Here is a 21633-nt window from a genome sequence, read left to right as displayed (position 1 = left end):
ATTATCCTACTTTACTATATGTAGGATACAAACCCTATTAATAAAGAACATATTTGAGTAGATAATTGAAGTGGTGAAACACATTACCCACTGCTGCCATCTAGAGCCCATATGTGTATAACAGAATTATAAGATTTGTGCTTTTACTAAATAGTGCAACATTGTTGCTATTTGCACAAAATATCATCAAAGTAACACACGATAAAGATATCAAGAATTCTACAAATATCCAAATAATTCCATATGGACTATATATAAGCAGCCCTTTATTTACCTAAATTTAATTATATACCATTACATTTATTTATGATATAGGACATATAAGTCCTGCTTATATATCTTAAAGGGACGAATTATCAGTAGGGATATGTTTTAGGCATTATAGAAGCAAGATCAGTTGCACTACAGGGTCAACACATTTTAATTTCTTTCTTTAATCATCACTTTATTTTAAATATTTTGCTCTTCCTCTATTTGGTTGAATATATGTACAGTTAATTTTAATGAATACCAATAAAATATAATGTATTAATATACCTTGAAACCTTTTGCTTATACCTGGATTGCTATTTCGTTAATCTCTTTTTTCTTTGGATTTGTATGCTCATTAGTGTTGACATAAGCACCCCCTCACAATAATCATAACTTATTTAGTTTGAAAGTGAGGTTGGTAATGACCTTGTGCAGAGTGATTTCCCCTTTTTCCTTACCCTGTTATTTCTCCTTTGGATAAAAAAATGACCTATATAATCTCCCTCCTTTCTGGCCAAGCCCTTGCCTGGGCATCACCATTATGGGAATGAGACGACCCGTTACTTCAGAATTCCGTGACCTTTAATGAAAGCTTTCGCAGGGTGTTTGATGAGACTGGTCGAAGGAGCAGGAATGTGGTCGCCGGTCCTTTCCGCACCTTGCACCTCAATTTCAATCTCCTACTCTCCCCATGGAAGAACCTATGCAAATTGGTCGTTCACGATCATCTCCTGAGGAAAGAGATAGACGCCTGAAAAATCGGTTATGTCTCTATTGTGGGGAGCCTGGTCCCCATCTATCTGTATGTCCCAAGAGACTGGAAAATGCCACCTCCTAGGTGATTGCAGGGAGGTCATAGCTAGGATCCCAGTCTTCTTCTCCCTGTCCCCAGAAAGAATCAAAATTTCTCATGCCCGTTGTTCTTCTTTCCTATAATGGTCCTCAACTTCTATCTGCTTTTGTGGACTCTGGATCCACGAGGAACTTCATATCTTCCAGTTTGGTCTCGCAGCTCCGTTTGGGAACCTCACCGTTGCCTCTGCCACTGATACTCACCGCAGCAGATGGAAACTGATGGTTCTATCACCTGCATTACTATTCCCGTTCAGCTGATTGTAGGAGCTCTCCATTTGGAATGGATTAAATTCCTGGTTCTCCTGCAATCCATTAACCCTATTATTGTGGGTCTACACTGACTAAGGACACATTCTCTTCAATTCGATTGGCCTCACGTTTAGGTTACTTCTTTGGGCTTTTCCTGTAAGTCACGTTGTTTGACTCCTGTCGTTCGCAGTAACCCAGTCATCTCCTGTCGAGCTATTTCCTCCTGTGATATCCTTCCCAATGTCTACTCTGAAAGTGTCTGCGGAATCTCTACCCCACCACTGCCCTTGGGATTGCCCCACTGATCTGGTGCCAGGCAAGAGCATCCCTCGGGGCAGGGTATTTCCTCTGTCCATACCCGAGGTAAAGGCTATGTCCGAATATGTCTCTGAGAACCTCAAACGAGGATTTATTCGTAAATTGTCTTCTCCTGCTGGCGCAGGGTTTTCCTTTGTGAAAAAGAAAGATGGATCCCTTAGACCATGCACTGACTATTGCAAACTCAATGCCATCACGGTCATGAACCGGTATCCTCTGCCCCTCATCCCTGAGCTGTTCGATCATATCCGTGGAGCTCAAATCTTCACAAAATTGGACCTCAGGGGCACTTACAACCTAATCAGGATTAGGAAAGGGGATGAATGAGAGACAGCGTTTAACACCAGAGACGGCCACTACGACTACCTTGTAATGCCCTTTGGGCTATGTAATGCCCCAGCCGTATTTAAAGAATTTGTCAATGCGATCTTTTGAGATTTATTGTATCAGTCTGTGGTGGTCTATTTAGACGATATTCTGATATTTTCCCAGGACCTTTCTTCCCACTATGATCACGTGAAAGAAGTGCTTCTTCGCCTACAAGGGAACCACTTATATTGCAAAGAGAAGTGCCTCTTTCATCAACCCCAAGTACCCTTTTTGGGGTACATTGCCTCCGGATCTGGCCTCCAAATGCACCCAGATAAAGTGAAGGCCATACTTGACTGGCCCCAGCCAGCAGCGTTAAAAGCTACTCAACGCTTTATCGGTTTACTAATTGCTACCGGCAATTTATTCAGGGATTTTCCACTCTTATTACTCCCATTACCTCTCTGACATGTAAGGGAGGTCAAGTTAAATCGTGGTCTAATGAAGCAGTTCTGGCATTTAAAGCTATCAAAAAAGCTTTCTATTTAGCTCCTATCTTGATTCATCCTGATCTACTTAAACCTTTCTTCCTGGAGGTTGATGCCTCTTCTGTAGGTGTATTAGGGGCTGTCCTGTCCCAGGAGAGTTCCTCCAGTATCCTCAGACCCTGTGGCTTCTTCTTAAAAAACTCTCTTCCTCCCAATCTAACTACGGTAATGGGGACAAGGAACTGCTAGCTATTAAACTTGCATTGGATGAATGGTGCTATCTAATGGAGGGAGCTCACTTTCGTGTCACCGTTTTCACTGATCATAAAAATCTCATCTATTTACAATCCGTTCAATGTTTAAATTCACGGCAGGCTCAATGGTCTTTATTCTTCACTCGTTTTCAGCTCATTTTGACCTTCCGGCCCGGCTCCAAGAATTTCAGGGCAGATGCGCTCTCACGGTCCATTGATCCTTCAAAGACATCTATAAACCTATTATTAATCCTGAGAAAGTTTTGGCATTAACTCAATCTTCCATCAAGACCCCTCCGGCCGGACGCTCCTTTGTTGACACCCGTTTACGCAGTAAATTGCTTAATTGGGCACATGGCTTGAAATTTGCAGGACACGCTGGTGTTAAGAAAACAGTGGCACTTCTCTCCCGTTCTTACTGGTGGCCCTCCTTGATTCCTGATGTACGGGAGTTTATTCAGGCCTGTGAAGTATGTGCCAGACATAAAGCTCCTAGACAATCTCCTACCGGACCCCTGCTTCCACTCCCCATTGCTGAACATCCTTAGTCCAACATCAGTATGTATTTTATCACAGACCTCCCAAGCAGTCTTGGTCATACTTGTATATGGGTAGTTGTTGACCAATTTTCTAAATTCGCTCATTTAGTTCCTCTCAAGTGTCTACCTTCTGCTTCTGAATTGGCATCTTTGTTTATTCTCCACATTTTCCGTCTGCATGGTTGCCCTCAGGAGATCATCTCTGATCGTGGGGTACAGTTTGTTTCTAGTTTTTGGAGGGCCTTCTGCAAACTCCTGGGAATCAATTTAAAGTTCTCCTCCGGATACCATCCCCAGACGAATCGTCAAACTGAGTGGGTCAACCAGGATTTGGAGTCTTACATTCGATTCTTTTGTTCCGAACAGCAATCCTCTTGGAGTAAGTTTCTTCCTTAGGCCGAATTCTCCCACAACAATCACTTGCATGAATCTACAGATATGTCCCCTTTCTTCATTCTATTCGGGAGACATCCAATTCTGCCTACCTTCTCGGACTTATCTGACTCCATGGTACCGGCAGCTCAAGATTTGGTTCACGACTTTTCCACAATCTGGTCTCAGGTGCAAACACTTTCTGGATCGTTACAAACACTTTGCGGATCAACATCGAAAGAAAACTCCACATTAGGGATAAAGTCTCTACTCAAAACCTTAAACTCAAACTGCCCTCCATGAAATTTGCACCTCGTTACATCAGACACTATCTTGTTATTCAAGCCCTGAATTCCGTTACCTACAAACTCTGGTAACTTCCTTCCCTTCAAGTACATAACTTTTTTCATATTTCTCTGCTTAAAACTCTTGTCATCAATGAATTTTCCCAAAGAATACCTCCTCCTCCCGTCAGGTCCACGACTGGGGATGAGTTTGAAGTGAAACGCATTCTAAAAAAGCGAATCTTTCGTGGTAAACCACAGTTTTTAGTCAACTGGAAGGGCTACGGGCCTGAGGAGAGATCCTGGGTCAACAAAAAAGATCTTCATGCCCCTCATCTTCTGGCCCAGTTTCTGAGAGAAGAGGCCTCAAGTCCGGGAAGAGAGGAGGGGGAAGAGAGGAGGGGGTACTGTCAGGCGCCGTCCCTGCACTGTGCATGGGTGCTGGGGACGAACGCCTGCCCCTCGCGGCCCAGTATGTCCCATTGCCTAGCAACGGGATGCACTTCTGGTTTTGCCGTGCGCGCTAGCACAGAAGGCCCGCGTCCCGTTGCCTAGCAACGGGACACTTCTGTTCTCAGCATGTCGGCGGTCAGGAGCATCTGGCCGACAAAATCAGTACCTACCTATCAGGGGCCATGTTAGAGTTTATCTGGCACCTCCTCCCATCTGTCTGTGCCAGAGTATTAGTTTCACCTACTCCAGCGTGCATTATCCTGTTCCCTTGCTCCTATTATTGTCTATTGGTTCCTGACTCCCGGCTTGTTCCTGACCACTCTCTGTCCTGCAATTTGGCTCTGTTGTTATCTGGATTCCCGACCTCTGGCTCACTTCTGACCTTCCCTCTGGATCACCCTCGTGTACTGCGCTATCGTTTGGCATCCGACCTGGACGTGCGACCATTCCTGTTCTCTCCCGCTGCACTGTTAACTAGCTTGGAGAACCGCGACCTGCGCACCTTACGCAGCCAAGCCCACACCTCCTTGCTGGGGTCCCTGGTGAATACCGGGGGTGCATTAGACTCCGTGCCTCCCTGTCTAGTGGTGTCAATATAAGTCAGCGGCAATCTCAAAAGTCATTATCGTGACATAAAGATTATTCATAGACTATACCTCACGCCAGATTTTCTTCTTAAGACCTGGCCTATGAGCTCTAAATTCTGATGGGGGACTATGACGTGATCGGAACCCCCATATACATATTCTGGAGCTGCCAAAATATTCGGGCTCTGTGGGTGGAACTGTTCGACCTGATGAATAAGATCCCCAGCACGAGACTGCAACCACTCTCTGAAATATACTTATTGCAACTACAGCTGCCATTGCTCAGAACTGGAAAAATCCAGTTTCCCCACCTTTCTAAAATCATAACCAAAATTCTGAGAAGTTATGACATGGAATCATTGGATTTAAATACTCAACATCCACATTTTCCCCCTGATTAAGTGGGCCCTATGGTATGTCTTCTGTGCAGACCATCTGGCCTCGCCATATACTCTCTCACACCAGCTTAAGGAAAACTAATGCATTTTTGCTTGTTGGTTTCTCCTGCTCATTTTTGTCTTCTCTATGAGGTTTTTATTATGTTACACACTCCCACTCACATTATCCCTTATTTAGTTATTCCCCTTCTCTTTTTGATGTTATCCTTTTATATTTGTTATTGCATTTCTTAAAATGTTTTGCACAAAACTTCAATAAAATGTATCAAGTTAAAAAAAAAAAATCACCAATTTTGGCCAAAGGCTACAGCGAGCTGACTGGCTAAAATTAGCGACAGACCAGTGGCACAAATACATGGCAGTTTAATAACAGATACAATCCCTATGAAACATAGTGGTAAAGCAGTGGCAGAAAGAATGGCAGTTTAATAAAATAAAGGAAACCTTTAAAACAAAAAGATAGGATGGTAATAACAGTAAAAAAAATATCCCAGCCCTGAAATGGTTATACAAAATCGCTGAAGCATATAAAGTGTGGAATATCACCTTGTTACTACATCTTGTTTCAATTGGTGACATGGTAGGTTATTTTTTTTTAAGCTACTGCAATTATCTACATGTGGTCGTTGAATACAGAAAATGCCCTAAAATATTTTGGGCCACAGACAGCATTACCTGCTCCTTTTTTTAAAGAAATTCTTAAAAAAACAACTAAGTTTTCTGTGCAAAGCATGAGACATAGTGGCAGATAGAATGGTCATCTTACAAAACAAAATAGACAAATGTGTGCCTGACCCAGAAGTGAAATGGTGGGAGAAAGACCACGGACAAATATTTTCAAAGTTAGACAGCACCTAGATCTAGCGCCTATAATTTTTTCATCTTGGAAATACGTTCCTTACCAAGAGTAAATTCTGGGCTTATACAAGACGGGTGTAGTTTTCAAGCTGATTATGATGACTATGGCATTTTTGCTCATCTTTACATTACATTTAAGGTTGCATATATCTCAAAATACAGACGTAGAAGCATAAGTGTGCAGACATATATTTGCACATACATAAAAGGGAATCTTTTGCATTCAACTCTTAATCACCCTCAATGCCCAAAAATGCAGGTACATATTACGAAGATACCAACCATTATACACAGATACATCAAAATATCAGTTCTGGGCAACCTATATTAAACGGGTGCATATGCAGCCCTCCAATCTTCAAAAGGGCCACACATTACCCATAATTTCAAGAATGAAAAAAAAAGCCTGAAAACGGCCTTTCCACCACATACTAACTCAGGCATTCCACTTGTTCCAAAATAGCCCCACATGCCCACTTACCACATGCAAGTGGGTGTCTGATGGTATTTAAGGCATTCCATTTGCTCCAAAATAGCTCCACATATCCTCAGACACCCACTTGCCACACGGATGCCAAATGCAACCACATGCACTCAGACCCACAAAATCCCTCAGATCCCACATGTACTCCAAAATTTCAAAACATGCCATTCAGCCCATCTCATATGCCAATCTTCCTTCTCATTACGCTGCATGAAGTTGCGCGGAGGTAGTCCTGTCTTTATAACAAAGCAGAGAATAAGTCAGATTAGGAGCAGTTAGCTGGGGGCTGCAGATGAAAAATCACTAGGCCCAAGGTGGCCCCGTGTAACACCTGTTGCCCACCGCTGTTACAAAGCATGACAGGATATGCTTGTCTAGAAATGTCCCAGCTATGGTGATTATTGAAAAATAAACTGCTGGTTCACTAAACTCCTCTACATCATGTCCACTGCGTTAAGGTGTCCAGATAAGACAAATGTGAAAGTGTGTACAGACTCATAACAAGCAGCATAGGCAGATACCTGTAGAGTGTGCTGAGTCACAATTTTATCAGCAGATGGTTATGACAGATGAAGATCACAGATCTGAAGGTATATTGTGTAAGTGTGTACGCATGAATCTGCATCATCTGGACTTTCAATAGTTACAGAAATTGCATCTGAAGTAAGTTTGTATAGGTGTGTACCCAGCTTTAGTAGAAGTATCAATAACACTTGTTATCCACATGACTAATCTATCTTTAAAGACCACTTAAATATATAGATATATAAAATGTAGCTTTCCTACCTCATTTGTGAGAAAGGACATTGTCCTACTCCTCCTCATTGTTATTCTTGTTTATGTATTGATCCCTTAGAAGAGAAAATAACACAGAAAACATTAATTTATAAGTAACTGAAATAATCACATTAGTAGCCACTAGAGGGCAGCAGACAATGACATTCAAGTTGTGTTTGAACATTAAGTTGCGTATTTACTTTATGTGACACGGTCATTTTAAGTTCTAGTTACATATTATTTGTGACTCTTTCTGGGGGTGGAGTGAAACCTTTTTTTTATCCTCATTAAGACTTCTATTAAAATGCTGGTACAGAAATATATCATTAAAAATATTTGCTGTACTAAAATGCATATTTGCTTAGTGACTCGACACCTATGTCCAGCATGTATGACCACTGTTGAGGATTCAATGTACTAATAATAATATTGTCAAAAAGGTTGACAATTCAGCCAGTGCTTCCTAAGAAAAATGTTTCAAATAAAGAACTGCAATACCATATTAATTAATCAGTTATTTAATCAATGTCAGGAGTACAAAACTATTTCTACTGAATGTTACTGCATTAGATTACTATTTTCCAATATATTTCATTGCATTCATATAAAAGGAAAATAGCTATAATTCTCAACAGTTCATTCAAAATATTTAAAAAAATGTATTGCTGAAAATTGACGGTAATCCATGGCCCAACTTTTGACAACAGCGGTGGGGCACAGGCAGCCCTTGGCCACCAGCGGCCTACTGTGCCATCACCTGCGGGCCCCCAAGCCAGGTGCTCCTGATCTTATTAGAATGGGTGCAGCTGACAGTGCAGAGGGGTCATGCGCCATACCCGGAAGAGGAGGGAGTGGACTGTGCTCTCCCTCCTTCCTCTGGCCCCTTTGGTGGCCCACCACCTCTTTCACTTTGCCTATCACTGACCTAAAAGGTTGTACTCAAAAGAACATTTGAGTAGTACTAATTTATATGAGCTTTCAAATAATGAGGTTCACCATACCGAAAAACCTGGAAATAAAATGGTGTCATTCTTATTGTTTATACAAAAAAGCATCAATCATTATTCTCTATTATATATATTATAAGCAATAATATGAGAATTACTGTCACTTTGATCAATCAGATCAATCGCCACACAAAAACTTGGGAAGCATGAAATATGTATTATTAAAATTCTACTAAATTAAATGTACCAACCATGCTCATCTGCAGTGCATTCTGTCCAGATTTCACATGGAGCATACTGAATGAAGCACAGGTATAATTGATCTATATAAATTAAGCTGTGTGGCCCACACATGGAGGTCTATATAAAAAATCAACCTCAAGACTGCATGGACGCTTTTTCATGTGTAGTTCTGTGTGAACAAACCACAGACATTAACATAGAGATCAATGATCCCTGTGCTGCATTCCATTTCTGCTCCATTGTGTTCCAAATGGGCTGCTGACAGCAGTAATGCTCCAGTGTCAAAGACCCCTTTTAATAACCCTAAGAACATTTACAGCTATATTAGAGAAATACTAGCAATGTAAGGAAATGCAGTTTTATGATTAGTAAATAAGAATGTTTAAGCTAAATCAATAACTGTATTAATGTTGTCTACAAATAATGGAATTTATTTATTTAATTTATTTAATTATTCCATATAATCTATTGATTATAGGGTATGTTTAAATTTTAAAATTAAAATCACTAAAACATAAACTATATTAACTTTTTATACTTTAATATAATATAAAATCTGTTAAATAAATCCTTTTCCCCCGATGCTATGATTGCAGTAGTGACATGTCACTAATCTGTTCTTTTACATCTAAGGGGCATATTCAATTACGATTCGCCGCCGCAATTACGCGCGGCCGCACGGGTCCCAATACCGCAACATCGTGGATTTCTGTGTGCACCCCTATGGCTACTGTAATGGCGCTTTATATGCGCAGCCGCGCGGAATCGCGGCCACGAATTGGAATTAAATGTGCCCCTAAGTATCTATAATAGGAATACAAGCAGCATTTTGGAGCATGTCTGGTTTCATGATGGCCTGTGTAAATGTATCAGTTTATACTTTTTTCCAAAGGGTCAAGGTACATAACTGAGCCATGCAACCTCTTCAGTTAGCGGCATAACAGTGATATCATGCTCTTCTGTGGAACACAGAGGAGGGGTTCCCAAGTAAAGATGCCCACTATACAGGTACAGGGTGTAGGTAAATAATTCTTAAAAAAAAATGTTTTAATATATACAGTGAAATTTATAGAATATGCACTATATTAAAAACAGTGTAAATAGTTATATTTACCAGCAGAGGGAAAATAAAGCCCAGCAACATATTCCAAAATTCAGGCAGTGAGAAGTGTAACTAAGGTTCTAAGCTTCATTTACAAAGCTGCAAAATTTGCAGACAAGCTGCACAAACAATATCATACTCCTATTTTTGCCCAAAAGTGGCTGTTTTTGTGGGAAGCGCATTGATACGGTTATCAAGATGGCAATAATGGCACCTTGAACTGCTAGTTTATGAGTTCTAGTTATTCACGAACAATGATTTTTGATTGCTGTGATAAATAGTAAAAATGTGTTTCTGCCCAAATTTAACAATAAAATCTTGTCGAGGCAGCTGAGAGATACTGAGCTCCCTTGGTGATACTGGCCTAGTGCGTTAAGGGATAGTTTACCGCTTCCCCAAGCCAATATCGGGTTATGCACATATGCACATATTTAAAAAAATATATCTTGACATTATTGTCTATTGAATAAATGCTTAATTTTTTAGCAATATTTTATAGGGCTTTTTGTTCTTTGATAATTATACCCCTAACTGTTTAGTGGACCGTCCAGATGCCTTATATACGGGAAAGTGCATTTCTAGGTGTGTAATACCTAGAAATGCATGTAATAAAGACTTTCAAAGAAACAAGAGTTACATATAATAAAGACATTACCAATATCCCCCACTCCAATGGTTAACTTATGATATAAGTAAGGCTAAACCAAGCAGTGTATTAGAAGAAAAATGTAAAAGTTAAAACTAATAAAAGAAGTGGCCCTAAAGTGGAAGTAGTTTGAATTTTGTTGTGACATTGCCACCATGAATATTTTCCAGAATATCAACAAAACAGCAAATGCAATGTGCATTACATCTGCATTTTCAAATAACCAAAATAACTTGCACTTTTTTTAATTGAATTCAAATAAAAACATATAATAATTGATTACAGTAAATATTCAAACTGCTTGCTAAAATACACCTAAATAAAGCCTAAATAAACCCTGGTGTAATTAGTTGTCTTCAGAGGTCAGTTACATTTTCATTGGCTGGAGCCCATCTGCGCACAATTCAAGTGTTTAAAGTGGTAAATATAAATACACCTTCCTGTCAGAGAACCCACAGATGTTAGAACAATTCCAAACTTCTGAGCTTCATTATGAGTTGTTGTTATATATTATGTTAACAGATATATTTTACCCTAACTTATCCATGCTAATTAGGCAAGGTTTACCAAGAAGAAGCAACATCAGAAAGTGGTTACCTTGCAAAACAAATAATTAGTATAACTTGACCACTGAATATGATTAAATCATACTGCATGATTTCTGGCCTAGTGGTTAAAGAGAATAAGAGTAATGCAATTAATGTTAATCACCTAGCTTTTACATTGCAAATCTTACCAAGTCTATTTCTTCTTTTTCAAAAACAGATCTAGTTATTACTTAGCTATCACTATTTCGGACCTCTACAATCTGAACTATCCCAAGGAATTCATCAAATTAGAAATGCTTTTCCATTAATAGTCCAGCTTAAATTAGTCATGATTGGCCCAAATTAATGAAGTCAAAATGAATTATCGGCCAAAATTCCTGTTCACAATTACGAGCTAGAAATCAGGCCTTTTAGGGATTCCAAAGGGGAATGGATAATGATTTTTCAGGAAAAGCAGCAAAGGAGGACATTTTTCAAATACTAGAAGTCCCTAAATGACCATCAAGCGTAAAACATGTGTAGGAGCAAGCACTAAAGATAAATTAACAGGTAATGTAACAACTGTAAATGAAGTCCAATGCTGAAAAATCCTTAATTTTGCATATTGTCAGACAGTAATTCATCAGTACTGCTTGTTTGTTATTTAACATTGCAGAGTTATATTTATATATGTAGGACAAAAAAAGAAGAGAGACAGAAATGGATTATTAGAGCACTCCTAATCCGATCTAAGTGATTGAGAATATCTCTTACATTCCAGGGAAATATCTGGTTTAATAATGGTATGGTGGGAACATATCAGATGATCCAACATTAGAATTTTTTAATATATTTTTATAGGGCAAATGCCTTTATTAGTATTAACAAGTTAAAAAACATATCTCTATTGAGATTGAAATACCCTCTTAATATAAAAGTGAAATAAAATAGAAAAAGAAAATGTGAAAGCAAGTGCAAAAAGTGTGTATAAAATATATACCACGGACAGTAGAGCTAGGAAAATAGCAGGGGTATGTAATTGTTATATAATCCAATAAAAGGGAGCAAGACAGTACTTAAGGGTGTAGTTCCCATGAATGGTTTGCCAACCCTCTATACTTAAGATTAAATATTTATGAATCCTGATAGAAAATGGATTCCAAATTGATGTTATGTCTTGTCTGTGGTCTAAATGATAGACAGGCAATAGCATCCAATTAATTGTCCTTAGTGTGGGGACTAAATAATCTTGGAAATCTCATTACTAGTCAAGGAATGTTGCTGCCAGGACATCAATAAGTTTATTGGATCTAGGTTAAATCTAATTAATCCCACATATATGGATTAAAAATTGACCAGCATAACATTAGTTTATAACCCGTTTGAATTCAGGGTCAGTAATCCCTTGGTTAATATGATTGTTAGCTGATCAAAAAAGAAACCCCTGCTATGCCTGGGTGTAGTCAAACGCTGATTATATATTTATATATGCTCAGGCTCGGTTTTCTGAAAACCGAGCCCACCCGAATTTAGGGGATCTGAGTAAGCTCGTGAGCCGGCTCATTACTTTGTGTGTCCTCGGATCTGAATCGAGGCAAAAGGTCATTGCTGCATTGTCGGATCTCGTAGGTTTTGGATTCCATAAGTACCTCCCTCCCCAGGAGATCCAGCGCCATTGCTCACACAGAAACTGGAGTAGCAGTGTTCTTGAAACTCTACAGTCTCCAGCGACATTGCTCAGTGCCATTGCTCATACAGAAACAAGAGGGGTCGCAGTGTTCTTGTCACTTGACAAAAATTGACTGGAAATGATTGTAATTAATGTTATTGAGGTTAATAATAATGTAGGGATAAAAAAAGGAGCCAAATTATGTGATATTTTTTTTTAAAAAAAAGGGGGTTTTAGAAAAAAAACGGGATCCAAAACCAAAATCCGCGAGGGCGGTTTTGCCAAAACCAAAACACGGGGGTCAGTGAACATCTCTAATTATATTCTGGATTTATTTGAGTCAGAGGATCTTACAACACAATGGGACCTCTCTATAGGTGAACACATCTTACACCAAGGGGGAGATTAAATTCAGCACAACATGTCTCCTGAACAGTCCATAGAGACACACTGGGCCTGAGTCATTAGGGAAAATAAGGCAAAAAAGGAATAAATGTTCTCCCGAACAAACCATGTTACAATGCAAGGGGTGTACATGAGTTTATTATTTTGCACATAAGTTAAAAACTTCCTGCCTTTTTATCTAGCACACAAATACTTGACGGCTTTATTTTTACACTAAAATATAAAGTTGATATAGGATATGCCTTATCCCAACTATAAATCTGTTCCCGCATTCTATCTTTGGCTCGCCCCTCCAATGCAACATGGTTTTGGCCAGGTGCAAAGTTACTCCTTATTTATGCTTTGCTCTCCTTAATGACTCAGAACCCATAGAGCCTATGTTGAGGATAGAATCTCTGCTCATTTTTCCTTGCACCAGATATAACAGGGCCGAAAAATGAGTGGAGATTCCTTACCATAATGGCTGGCAATGTACGCAGCTACACATCTTTGTGATGTCCAGCAGGCCAATTGTATCTTCCCTAAGAGTGGAAAGTTATCTTCCAAAATACTACAAATATTTACAGTGCCTTATTAATGAGCAGGGCTGCCAAGAGGAATTCAGGGCCCCGGTACAACAAATTCATGGGGCCCCCCTCATAGTTGAGCATGGTAAAACATTTTGCAGGGTTGTGGTCGTGCATTTGGGGGCATGGCAAATTCACCATTGGGGCGTGGCTAACACATCAAAATCGCTCGGCTCTCAATTCGCACGAGCGTCACATATGTCCAAGCACTCCTGGCTTTCAGGACATCTAGCACCAAAGTGTAGTATATATGTGTGTGAGTGACTGTGAAGGGGACCTGCTCTTTGTGCTAGTGACAGGGGAGGCAGTGGCGCATGCAGGGGGGGTTTCTGAGTCTCTAGAAACCCCCCTGCGCTAACTAAGTGGCCACTGTCCTATACAGCAGCCGCGGCGCTGTCAAAGAAGCGTCCGCGGCGGTGCTGTATTGTATACAGCACCGCCGCAGATGCTTCTTAGACAGCGCCGCGGCTGCTGTATAGGACAGCGCTAGCGAAACAGGCGGGCGCATGCGCAGCAGCTCTCTCTCGTGTTTTTTTTTTTTTTTTCGGTCGGCAGGGAGAAACCCCCCCCCCCCCGCGACAATCCTCCGTGCGCCCCTGGGAGGGGGGCCTACTATATGTGTGAGTGACTGGGAAGGGGACCTGCTTTTTGTGCCAGTGACAGGGGAGGGGAGGCCTGCTCTTTGTGCTAGTGACAGGGGAGGGGACCTGCTCTTTGTGCCAGTGACAGGGGAGGGCTGCTATTTTTGCTAGTGACAGGGGAGGGGGGCTGCTCTTTGTGCTAGTGACAGGGGAGGGGAGGCCTGCTATTTGTGCTAGTGACAGGGGAGGGGGTGGCGCTGCTCTTTGTGCTAGTAACAGGGGAGGGGGAGGCCTGCTATTTGTGCTAGTGACAGGGAATGGGAGCCCTGCTCTATGGGCTAGTGACAGAGGAGGGGGGCGGCACACTATTTGTGTGATTGATAAGGAAGAGTGTGTCCTGCTATTGTGAGAGTGACAGGGGAGGGGGGCCTGCTATTTGTGTGAGTGACAGGGGACAGTGTGAATGAAATGGGAGCGGGGCCCGCTATACTGTGTGAATGAAAGTAGGGTGGGCTGCTATAATGTGTGAGGGAGTGTTTTTTTTTATATAATGTGTGATATGAGGTAGGCTATTTATTTAATAGTGGAGTTTAGGTGGGGGCTAATTAATAATGGGTGCTATTTTATTTGTCGGTTGATGGTGGGGCAATTTCATTTATTGGTGGGCTATTTAATTTAACAGTGGGGCCTATTAAATTAAGATGGGGTGACAGGACCTTTAATTTAATGCTGGGGTGGTTTGGTGCTATTAATTGAATGTGGGGCAGAGTTTGGGGAAGAGGGAAATTTATTAAATGTGAATATGAATTATTTACTGCCGAGGATGGTTGTGGGAAATGGTTATATTAAACGTAAATGCTGTTAATTTATTGCTGGATCTGTTTGGAGGGAGAGTAATAGGTTTATTTATTAAATGGGAATACTATTAATTTACCAGCAGCAACTGATCTAAAACATCAGCAGCCACAAGTGCTGAAAGTGACAAAAACAGGTAGGAGAGACCAGGACAGTCTGCCAACTGTCCTGAATCTGGTGGGCCAGTCCCGAATTTGGGTGGCTGTCCTGCTTATTCAGGATTCGGTCTGACTACAAGGACAGTTGGGAAAGGCATGTCTCGCTTCACACTGTACTGCTCGTGAAGGCAGGGCTGCGTGCAACTAACAGTAGTGCACACAGTTTTGCCTCTGTATTTGTCTAAAATTTGTCTAAAATGATAACCTCCTGTCTTAAGTGCACCAGCACCCCATTTGCAGCACTACATGGTATTAGGTGGGCCCTAGTCATTGGTTTCACCGGTGGGCCCTTCATGCCCCAGTCCGAACTGAACATACAGCCAAATCCACTGCATACATCATTAGGAACAAGATTTAGAGCAGGGTCCAGGACAACTAAAAAACTGATCAAATTTCTAACACTTATTATTAGAGAGTATATTGCCAAGAATTACTTAAAAGACTGTACATCTTACATAAAGGTAATACAAGCGGTACAGAAATTAAGCACTTTGGCAGAACAAACTGCTTTATGCTATGAGGAGAAAATGACATGCAATAACAAAAGTCCTTGTTAAATAGGCTTCTCGGTACAAGAAGAAGCTAATGCTGATGAAACTGGCAGTGCTATTGCCAGGGTACCCCCTTTATGTAAAACACCGGATATGTTAAACATGTATGTATGTATGTATGTATGTATGTATGTATGTGTGTATGTGTGTATGTATGTGTGTATGCTTAATACAAAAAGCACAGGTAATGTGCGGATAGATTTAAGGTTGATGCATCCTAGCTAAACTCTAATTTGCCCAGTATTTGTGTGCTACATGTAAAAAGAGCCAGTATTTTCCTAGCATGCAAAAGAAAAAAATTGCACTTCTACCTCTTGATTGCATCATGGTTATTCTAGGTGCAAATTTATACCCTTTAGTTGAATTTGTACCTAACTCTAAATAAGGCCCAATATGTCAAAGTACGATCGATTATTAGATTATTCATTACATGGTAACTCACACAACAGTTTTGTAAAATAAATGTTTTCATGTATTAATTAAAGTGCAATTAAAATAAGAAATATTTTTATTATGAGTTATACATTATATTTATCTATATACTTATGTAACGTCCCCTCAAGCATTGTTACACACCTTATGGTAACTGAATGTGTGGCCCCCGCACTTAGACTCAGAGGAAAGACACAAGGAACTATTTCTTAGCAACAAAAGGCTTGGATGAAGTGATCACAACAAAGGTAGCTGAGAGTGACAGTTTACAGGAGCAGTTAGGAGAAGAGGAAAATGAAGTGGTTAGCAGTATATATGTGCTGAACGTGGAAAGAGATTTAGTATTAGACCTTACCTTATAGTACACCACAGAATCCCTGGGGGAGAGTCACCAGTAAAGTAAACTGGGGGGGAAGAAGAGATAGAGAGACCCTATGGAGAAGGGTGTCCGGGAGACTCTGGAATTTTGGGTAGGTCTCCCAGAATAGGGAATCCTCCCGCATCTACCCCCTTCCTAGTGAAGTGAGCAGAATTAGAGCCGTAGTGATGCAATTCTAATTGAATCGCATCGTTTTGGTCCTGCTCACGTCATTACATCATGGGGGCGGGTCAAAATGATGCAATTCATCAAGTCCCACCTCCCCTGCCCATACCCCCTCCGCAAACTCATGGAAAACAGCTTCAAAATGTTAGCACATATGAAATATCCACCATCAGCTGTGAGTCCTCATAGCATAACCACTATATACTTGGGATGGAGGCCTGCACTGCCTCAATAGATCTATAGATTGTAAGCTTGTGAGCAGGGCCCTCTTACCTCTTTGTCTTTTTTACCCAGTGTTGTTTATTACTGTGTTTGTCCCTAATTGTAAAGTACAACGGAATCTGCTGGCGCTATTTAAATAAATGTTGATGATTGTGCCGAAACGAGTGTAATAACCCTGTAACTATTCTGTTTCTCGTTTCTTACATAATGTGGATTATAGTACTTTTTATAGCCCTTGATTTTGTTCACCCGCTCACCAAACTACAACTGCATTGTCCAATTACATGTGGCTAAGGGGTCATTGTAGCTAAGTGTAAATATGTATATTGTGTATTATATATTGATGACTTGCAGTAAGGTTATTCATTGTCTTTAAAGTGAAGCCAGGGGGGTTATGGGTAGAGATCTGGTTGCAAGATGCTGGAGTGGGAGAACTAATTAGTGTCCATTGTTCTCACCAGACTATTCCAGACAGGCCATCTAATAGGGGAGGTTCTGTGGAAGTACAGCTCATCTACACTCCCCACCCCAACCCCCCCTAGTCCTGCACTGACCAATGGTTAAGAAGAATAGACCCAGGTTTTTGCCTAGAGAGGAGAAAGACTGTGGAAATTAGACCTGAGATATAAGGAGCGACTCCAGGGGGGAAGGGTGTTCATTCTGGGATTTCATTCATGACGGTGCAAGATCTAGTTTTGGAGTTGTCGTTCTCTACTAGTCTATATATGCAGCTGAGAGAGATCCGTGGGTCGTGAAGTCTGGACAGCCAGGTGACTATTACTCCTTAAGCTAGTGGGGTAAGGGAGAGATGATGTGGTAAACCTGCCTGACATTTATTTACTGTGTGTACATAATATTCTAGTGTTGTTTGTATGACAATAAATATACTGTTGTATTTTTATAACTGCATTTGCCTGAGTGATTATACGAATCCTAGAAGGTACTGGGTAGACTTCCCTGGCATAGGAAGGCACCCGTGGGTGGCCAGCCAGTGTGAAGTGGGTAGCATTGGGCCAGATAAACCTGGTATCTTCACAATGATGATGATTTGGAGATCTGGAGGTATATTTACTAAACTGCCGTTTCCGACGAACCGCCAATTCTCTGCACTTTCCTGTCATTTTTTTAAAACTTATTAAAGACAAAACCAATGTCTTTAATAAAACCGTTTTAAAAAAAAATGTCAGTAAAGCGCTGAGTAAATATACAAAAATGCTTTCTGTACAGTATAATGGTCCCTGGCATTCGGTCTGTACTGTATAGTGGTCTATAAGATGCTCTTTTTATTATATACTGAAAATATATACTTCATTAGAATGCTCTCTATATTGCATATCAAGTGTGTATAGATTTTCAGTGGGGATTGCATAGTTTTTACGGACCAAGATGGACACAATGCAGAGAGAAAGAGATGGGTGGAATGAAGGCATTCCTACTGAAGCAGGGGCAGGCTGGGCTGGGAGGACAGGCGGGCATCTGCCTCTTGGACTGGTCCAATAGTGCACTACCTTGGGCTGGGTCACTGGATCACCTGCGTAAATATTCCTTTAAAATGTTTCTAAAAGGCTGCTAAATCGAGTCTTGCCCCCAAGGCTAAATTTTGCCAGCCTTCCTTTTCACTGAAGTATGGCGTAGACACACCAATGCACCTCTTTTGTGGAGCAGCGCTGAAATTATATATTTGATTTCATGGAGAGATATATCACAATGTAAAGGGGTAGAGAGTGCACATTTTATGGGCATTTCTTGTCATGCTGAAAAACGCAGCCATTTCCACTCTGCAAAAGGACTTCCGTTTTTCTACAGCTCAGAGATGGATGTCTTTGGGTCTCGTCTATACTTTTTTAAACATTTTTCTGTGAAACACTGTATTTTAATTCACAACGGGAACTGCTACAGCAAAAGCGATAAGATATGATATAATCATATTTGCATCCAAAATTACTAACCTGTATGCTTATGTAGAAGTGCAACTTTCTGCTTATATCAATGTGTGATTTCAATTAGAGATGTTCACTGACCGCCGTGTTTTGGTTTTGGATCTGGATTAACTTCGGGTTTTGATTTTGCCAAAACCGCCCTCGCGTGTTTTGATTTTGGTTTTGGATCCCATTTTTTTTTTTCTAAAATCTCTATTTTTTTTTTGCTATAGTCACATAATTAGTTTTTTTTTTATCCCTACATTATTAACCTTAATAACATTAATTTCCAATGATTTTCAATCAGTTTTTGTCAAGTGACAAGAACACTGCTACCCCTACTGTTTCTGTATGAGCAATGGCACTGGAGACTGGAGAGTGACAAGAACACTGCTACCCCTGTTTCTGTGTGAGCAATGCAACTGAGCAATGTCACTGGAGACTGGAGAGTGACAAGAACACTGCTACCCCTGTTTCTGTGTGAGCAATGGCGCTGGATCTCCTGGGAAGGAAGGTACTTATGGAATCCAGAACCCGCGAGATCCGACATCACAACGATGACGTTTTGCCTCGATTCATACCCGAGGATGCGCGAAAGTAACAAGCCGGCTCGCAAGCCTACTCGGATTCCCTAAGTTCAGGTGGGCTCGGTTTTCAGAAAACCGAGCCTGAGCATCTCCAATTTAGACAGACTTGTAATATAGTTCCATAGTGCTGCTAAGCTGGACTGCAGAGAAGGCAACATGTGGCCTTCACATTTTGAGCAATTTCTATTTCAGCACTATCTGAGCCTGGTTCGGGTTTGCCATGTAAGTGACCATCATCAGATTATTAACGTTTTAATTTTATTAAACCAATCAGTATTTTACGTGAAAAATTTTAATTTATTTTATTGAAAGCGCTGGTAATAAAGTGGTAGGAGGCTGGACTTTTTATGTGGGCACAATGTGTGTGTAGTTGTGATACCCTGCTACGCTTGGAAACACTTATGAATGGAGCAAAGGTATCTGCAGCTATCTTGTGCTCTGAAACTACACGCTCCAGAATGCAGTGGAGCTGTGGAGTGTCAGTTAAACTGAGAGATGGAGAGGTTTGATGAGGAGACAGCGGTTGGTGAGAGAGAAAGGTCTTGTCAAAATGGACACATAAGGAGAGACAGTTTTGAGGCAAAGAAAAGTGACAGTGTGCTAAGGAGAGTGCAGATTAGAGAGGACACTGATAAAAAGAGAGAGGGATAGTGCTGAGAGATCAGATTGAGAAGAGTACTGAAAGTAACAGGAACAGGAGAAGAAATGGTTTTGAAACATGAAAGACACTGGTAAATTAATAATATGACTTTATAAGTCAAAAACAGGAGACAGATTTGTTATTAATGTTGTCTAAAATTTCCTGCAGAAAATCCCCAAAACCCTGAGTCATCAGGGGTGGATCTAGAGAATATTTGTACCCGGGGCGATGTAGGGGGGGGGGCGATTTAGGCCCCACCCCCTTTTTGACATCTGAGGCTGCCGGCGGCTGCACACTATGTGCAGGTCCGTTCAGCAGTGACAGGCAGGGACAGTGTGCTCCCCGTATGCTCTGATTGTGTTTAAAACACAATCAGAGCAGCCGGGCAGCACCCCCCTGGATCCGCCACTGCAAGTCATAGTGAGAGCCTGTGGTACTACAAATAACAGCCATGTGCCATTTGGTGTCAGCTGCCATTGCCTGTCAGCTATTGCAGTGTCCAAATCCAAGTCACTGTCTTAAGCTGGGTACACACTACAGAAATTTCAACCAACTTTTTATGCTGAGCGATTTTACATGCGATTGATGTTCCGATCGCTCGGTCCATTGACTGCATACACACTAGCCTTGTTTAGGACGATAAAGGGAAGAGCGGACGTCCCTTTAGCGACTTTTTACAGCCATGTTGTCGTGAGCAATGACTGTAATTTCGTACTCACTTTTGTGGATCGGTCGGAAGTTTATACACACTACACAACGGAAACAAGATTGGAACGAAAATATTAAACGGTACGACCAACCAAATGAGGCGACAATCGTCCATTTGGGCAGACTTTCGACCATCGTGTCACTGCACACACTGACCCGACTTTTGAACAAGCGGTCGTATGTCGGCTGATTTAGCCGATTATTGGATGAAAACTGTGTAGTGTGTACCCAGCTTTACTAGCAATACAAAATAATATTGACAGAACCAGTTATTGCTTATCAGAGACTGTGCAAAGCATGTATGTATTTCCTTTTTCAAGTACTCAGATAATAAGGTAGTACTTCTCAAAGATTATACTAAAACTCCACTGAAGATCATTAGTTAAGTCAGTCATTAATTGCAAGAACTGTATTAAATTGGAGGTATTATCCCGGAATGTCCGGGAGACTCCCGAAATTCGGGTCGGTCTCACGGACTCCCGGGAGAGATGGCAAATCTCTCACGTCCCGCAATCCTAAATCCCGCATCCTAAAATGACGCGATTCGCGGTGAATCACGTCATTTTGGCCCCGCCCCCTGCAGCAAAACGGCATATTTGATGCGGGGACGGGGCCAAAATGACGCAATTCACCGTGCCCTGCCCCCTTCCAGACACGCCCCTCTCCCGGATATTACTTGACAAAGGTAGGCAGGTATGTATTATCATCAGTGCTACCAACTATTGCAGCTGGTCAGAAATTGTACATACCTTATGTTAAAAGCAACAGATCTCAATTGAAGCAGAGAAGAGATTATTATTTTTCTTGTCAGTGAACAAAAGAACAGGTTATCTTTAGACTTAGGGGTATATTTA

At 41.1% G+C, this 21633-nt stretch overlaps 1 long non-coding RNA gene across 1 annotated transcript in view; it reads right to left on the bottom strand.

Annotated features, from left to right (window-relative positions):
• LOC142147046 (uncharacterized) overlaps positions 1–21633 on the bottom strand; it is a 214116-nt gene that overhangs the window by 121606 nt on the left and 70877 nt on the right. Inside the window, exon 2 of the long non-coding RNA XR_012690213.1 lies at positions 7487–7551. This is a non-coding gene — a long non-coding RNA (uncharacterized LOC142147046). The remainder of the gene's footprint in view (positions 1–7486; positions 7552–21633) is intronic.

This window comes from Mixophyes fleayi, chromosome 1 (genome assembly GCF_038048845.1).
Source record: "Mixophyes fleayi isolate aMixFle1 chromosome 1, aMixFle1.hap1, whole genome shotgun sequence".
Classification (NCBI taxonomy): Eukaryota; Metazoa; Chordata; class Amphibia; order Anura; family Limnodynastidae; genus Mixophyes; species Mixophyes fleayi.
This window is presented reverse-complemented; position numbering and strand designations above follow the sequence as displayed.